The sequence below is a fragment of the Rhipicephalus microplus genome, chromosome X, assembly GCF_043290135.1.
Source record: "Rhipicephalus microplus isolate Deutch F79 chromosome X, USDA_Rmic, whole genome shotgun sequence".
Taxonomy (NCBI): Eukaryota; Metazoa; Arthropoda; class Arachnida; order Ixodida; family Ixodidae; genus Rhipicephalus; species Rhipicephalus microplus.
In genome coordinates this window covers 130,792,720-130,798,719 of record NC_134710.1, presented here as the reverse complement: position 1 = coordinate 130,798,719, position 6,000 = coordinate 130,792,720, and the positions used below count along the sequence as shown (strand labels likewise).

The 6,000-nt window shown below is 44.1% G+C and overlaps 1 long non-coding RNA gene across 1 annotated transcript in view; it reads left to right on the top strand.

The window, feature by feature from the left end:
- Positions 1-2,832: 2,832 nt before the first annotated feature.
- LOC142775754 (uncharacterized) overlaps positions 2,833-6,000 on the top strand; it is a 117,263-nt gene continuing 114,095 nt past the window's right edge. Inside the window, exon 1 of the long non-coding RNA XR_012886977.1 lies at positions 2,833-5,942. This is a non-coding gene — a long non-coding RNA (uncharacterized LOC142775754). The remainder of the gene's footprint in view (positions 5,943-6,000) is intronic.

The following is a 6,000-nucleotide window of genomic DNA, read 5'->3' as shown; positions in this document are numbered from 1 at the left end:
TGCACAGCTGTGAACCGGTTCCGACCGGTGCAGGTGAATCGAACGGACCTTATAGTGTTCTAGAATAACCGTGTTCCAGAATAATAGTGTGCTATTGTAGTGTTCTAGAATAATAGTGTTCTAGTGTTCTATACTATAGTGTTCTAGAATAGTATAGTGTTCTAGAATAACACTTTACCAAAACGTTCGGTTCACCCAATAGCCGCTTAAAAACGGCTTGACTTGGCTGAAAATGTCTGAATAGACGGCGACAGAATCACCGCGTTAGACATTTTTGGGGGAAGTTTAGGTGGTTGGAACGAAAGCGTGCCACCGGGTGAACCGAAACACTTTCAATTATAAGAAACTAAATGAAACGCAAAGCTCACCTGATAGACCGGAGAACGCATTTGCTCAGCCACAAAAAAAAAAAAGGCACCGCCTAGGTTTTGCAGCCAAATTTAAACATTGATTATTCTTCATCTATTGTGTTGATTCAAGTATTGAAATAAAAAAAGCATTCCGTTATTTTTAAAATTATTTACAAATTATATGCGTTTGCATTAAAGAAAGCCGTTTTGAGAGCCATGCATGAAGGAAATACTGTTGTGTGTGTGTGCGTGCGTGTGTGTGTTTGTTGTCCAAGAAGGTTAATCATGACAACGTTGATAATGAGCAAGGAGGTTCTATAGAACATCTGGAGTGGCAATCCCGGCCACCGCCAACAGCAGCAAGTGAAGCCGCTAGCGGCCATATTGCTAGAGGAAAAACAGGGCGGAACCGTCATAGACCGCAATAGAATACGTGCGTTGCGCGCGTTGGTTTGCAGTTCAACTATAAAAAAAATGAGATGGAAACCACTTTTAGATTACACATACGAATAAACGACTCTTCTTGTTTATGAAACAATTTTTTTCATGCACCCATTGTCAGCTGCATGCTATCGGATCAATCTGTTGTCAAAGGATGCTTCACACATCGAGCTTGCATGCTGGCACATTATTGCGGAACAAAAAAGTTGTAGTAGATATTGGGTGTTTTAAGAAATGTAGCTCAGATACTCAAGATCAAGGGGAACGTGACATTTGCTCGCCTCTTTCATATATGTGCCTGTGTGTGTGTCGGGAGATTACCAGAGAATATATATAAGGAAGTTGAAGTGATTAAAGCTAAAGTTAGAAAAAAGAGGTAATTAAATAAACTGGGTGTCACCAGTAATTTTTCCGGAGTTATCGAATTCTAACCAATTTACAGGCGGAACCAAAACCGAAGCACCGATGTCGCGTGCAATCGACAAACTCCATGAGACGTACCCCAAATGAACCATTTATAAGAACGATTGCAGTGGCGTTAGTTGTGCATAATATTTATCAACTTCCGTTGGCGACGTGTGTTGTCATGTCAAGCGCGGCCTTCAGAGCCTAGAAACGAGGTAGCTCGATGTTTGATATAACGCCACTCACTCATTTTGGCAACTTCGTCTATCGACGTTTTGGTTTCGGTTTCTTCGGCAAGATATCGGCAAGATAGAACGGATTTCAAAGGTGTCTTATCTTGTTTTAGACGCAATTGCTTATTTTTGTGACTACATTTTATTGATATGGAAGGAGGTTAAAACGAACAGGTTGTGTCAGATGCGCTCGGAAAGTAGGAAAAATCGAAGGTGCAGTACCAGGCCGCAGTCAGCTGGTTGTCTGCCCCGTTCTGTCGAAGCAGCATTCTTTGAAGTGAATAGAACAGAGGTGGTCACCGTCCATAGCCCTCTAACTATTTCTTCGAACAGCACGTTCCCAGGCAGAACACAGCCCACTGTCTTTCGGAAACCTTTCCTTTAACACGGATAATCACGGCATAAAATTGTTCTCTACATTTGCGAATTCCTTGATAAACATGCACCAAATTCGATATTCACTCATCAATATATATATATATATATATATATATATATATATATATATATATATATATATATATATATATATATATATATATATATATATATATATATATATATATATATATATATATATATATATATATATATATGCGCGCCGTCAGTCTTGCCTTGTAAGACAACACCAGAAAACTTGGAATTCAAAGGCCATTCAGACGTCCTACTCGTTCCAATGTTAGGTACGCGTAGCCACAGACCACAAGTCCTTCGTCCGTAAACTTAAAACTCGTGGACAACGTCGTGTCAGCGAGCATTTAAAGCTTCAAGTTACCTTCCATACAGCTATACGCATGTATTACACGCATGCGCACCTTTGATATTGTTTCTAATTTAACAAAAGACGCGGAAAAACAGGCGATCGTGAGCGAACGAAGCAAGAATACTTACACGTGAAAGGTGATCCCAGGTGCCTTCTTGATGTGATTTATGCAGCCATAAGCGACGCACGAAGTCACCATGGCCTTGTAAAATCTTTAACTGCTTTACAAAGGCATTTCACAGTCTCCAAAGGCGACTGCGGGGGCGGAGCTACGAAGCGCACTTTGTCATCTGCTTCCCAGTTTTTCCTTTTTCAATATGGCGGCGACCGGCGTCACTTATCGGAGCTATAGTGTACTAGAATATTCTAGTACACTACATCGGGGCGCACCTTCACTCCAGAAGACATAGAATAGACATAGAACCTCCTTAGGCGTGGCGGCGTCTGTTCTGCTTATGGCGGAAGTTACGTGGGTTGTCACTATAATTTTAACCATCATGTCGACGTCGGCCTACCTGTGTTTACAAACATGGAATGGGGCTGTAAATCAAATTTCTTTTAATTTACTTGGGATGGTTTTTTTTCTTACGTGCTCGTGAATAAAATAAATAGAATATATGGCCCCTTTACGCATGAAGGAAGGGAAAACTAGAAACTATACGGAGCAAACGAAATGAAAGCTTCGTTACTCGGATGGATTCTGTGAAAAAATAAACGCTTGTCTCGTGTTACTAATGTGAAAAAGAGTATCATTCTAAACAGTATTATTACTTCTCGCCACTTAAATAAAGGTTAGAAAGGAAGCGTAATTTAATTATCAAGACTGTTTCAACGGCACAAATTACTAATTATTCAATTTGGCTGAACATGTAAACTCATAAACATGAATTGGATAAACCACGGAGGCTTATGAAAAAGAGATAAAGATCTGTGTCACTCCTGACAGTTGAGATCATAGTCCATATCTGCGTGGTTTTTACGTGCTCTACAATAGTAGAGTACCAAGTAGTCTAAATCGTGACCCACTTTTTCTAAACACACGGCTTTAAGCTCTCCCATAGTAGAGTACCAAGCACTCTAAATCATTACCCTTTTTTTTTCTAAACACAACTTTAAGCTCTCCTATAGTAGAGAACCTATAGTACTCGGAATCGTTACCCACTCTTTCTAAACACATGAGCCTTCCTTAAGACGGCTCCTGTATAGTTTAGTACCTAATAAGCATGGCATGGTGACGATGAGGGACCCATGGCACAAGGACTACGAAATGACTAATGAAGAACTTATCCAAGCACGTGACATGCTATAGACACCCTTTGGCAACACGGGGAAAATGCCAAACCAACTCAAGGAGAAAAACATCAAAATGACGTCATACATGAGTGACGTGATAGTAACGTCACTTATTGTTCGCAGAGGGTGCCCAAGGTAGAGTGACGAGACCTTCAAATCTAGGCAATGCCCACAATGTTGCCAACGAGTGTTTTTGCTCTGCGCATGCGCCAGTATTCGTCCGTACCATAGAGTTAATATACTGACTCTGTATTAACTCTATGGTCCGTACCTAGGAAGAGTTTTTTTGGGGGAGCTTTTGATCTAGGGATTTTCGATGGTAGCGTCGTTACGTCGCAGCCGAGCTTTTCGGAACGCCGCCAGGCAAGGTTCTGTTTGGCGTTGCATAAGTAGCGTCCCCGTCGTGGCACGCGGTCGACGCGGCACGATGAGCGGTGAAAAAAAAAAAGAAGGGGTTGGGGAGGCAGCGCACCGCCTGCTGCGACTCTATGCAGTTTTCCCCGTCTTCCCCAATACTGAGACGCGATCTCTTAATTGCACAGCTACGCACACAGCAAGAGAACGCGCCCCGACTTGTGTAACGCGCGGTTCATTGCGTTAATTACGTCGCACACACATTCGCGGACAAGTTCATCACACTCGCGAAATGCACGGTGGACGACGCGTCGTTGATTCTCTAACTCTGAGACACGATCTCTTAATTGCACAGCAGCACACAGCAAGAGAACGCGTCCCAACGTCTGCAAGGCGCGGTTCATTCCGTTAATTAAAACGGCCAGCATCGCTCATGCACTCGCAAAATGCACCACGGACGACGCCAAACCCACACGAAGAAAGCCACAACTACAGGGGCAAATTTCTCTGCCAAGTTTGACGACAGTCTGGCAACAGCATATGCAACGCTGCAGTGCCTAGAATATACTTACTAGTGTGCGGACCACCGAGCGTTTCCAATGGGAGACGCTGGCACTCCCGATGATGCCTTCCTCCGGAGGCCACCAAACGGCGACACCCTTTTAGGGACCGTGCAATCCGAGCGGCGGGGCGCACGCGCGTTGCATGCGCGCTGCTTGCGCTTTGGATGCACTTCGGATGCGCGTTCGTATACCCAGTCGGTTGCGGTGTAGTTGAGGGGCATTTCTGCTGTTGCGCACATAGCGCATGCCTCCGCCTGTCTTTGACGTGTTTGTGTTCTGTGCGCGTTGTTCACGCCTGTGTCTCTTCACGGAACCGAGATTTCGTCGCAGAAAAGGAGGCGTAAGGAGAGCGCCCGACTTTCTTTCATATTGTGTGAGTGGATACTACTCTAAACACGAGCGGATCTTATTATTCAGCGCCCCTGCAGACCCAGAACGCTGAGCCGAGTGGGAGAAAAACAGAAAGCGAAAGGATCGAAGACTAACTGCGGCGGCTGTCGTTAGTGAGAAACATTTCAGTGAATGCTACGTTTAGCGCTCCCTGCATTCCTTCAAAATTACAGCCTATGTTGTCATCAGTGGAATTCCCCGTGAAAAAGTCAAACCAAAAATTTTAGCCTTCATTTATTTGCAACTCTCTCGGTTTCTTTTCACGGCCAAGATAATTTTTCGTTTAAAACGGCGACGCCGACATCGGCATATCTACGAAATGAGCTCCTTAATGCTGCTGCGTTAATATTCATTTTTTTTTCTTGCACTGGTCGACAATGTCCGCATCTGTACCGGGTGTTTCAATCAATGTGTCCAAAATCCTCAAAAATGAAGAAAATTCGATATGTGCTGTAGCACTCCGAGCATATTAATTATGAAAATAAACTATTTGCGTTTCATCAATTAAGCTAGCGTCAACGTCGTTAGAGTATTGAAGCTCATGCGAAAAACTGATTCTACCTTTCAGCAATAGAAAAATTCTCCTAAATGTTGTGGCATAGTAAAATCAACCATATGCCGCGAGTTTCACCATTGAACTGTATTGAACTTCATTAGATTTTTTTCTCTTTCCTCGGAAACCGCGCCTATCATTTATTTATTGGTAATTTTTTATCAAACACGATATTGTATACCGTATTAATGATAACGGGGCGTACGTGCGTTTTTAAGTGCAACGAAAAAATATTGCTTTCATTTTGCATTGCTCCCCAACCAGGGTTATACAGTTCTAAGTGGGCTGGGGCATGCAGTTTCCTAAAATTAACATATAGGAAACTCTATGGACTGGGAGAGCCCATCGGCACCTGTCGCACGCGCGCATTGGCTGGAGTGTGGTGGTATAGAGACACGGCCGCAGGAGCGGCTGTGGTAGGGAAGCTGGCGACACCACTCCGCTCGGGCTCCGGCTTGGGCCGCTCGGCCATTGGCTCGGCATAGCACGGTCCTAGACCAGTGACTCTACACGGTCCCTGTGGCTATCGCCGACTAGTGGCCGCCGGTGGAAGGCATCATTCTCCGTGGCACCGCGAAGGCCGCGGTCGGCACACTTGTAAGTATATTCTAGGCATTATATAGCAACGCCAGACAGAACCTTGCATGCCCAGCTC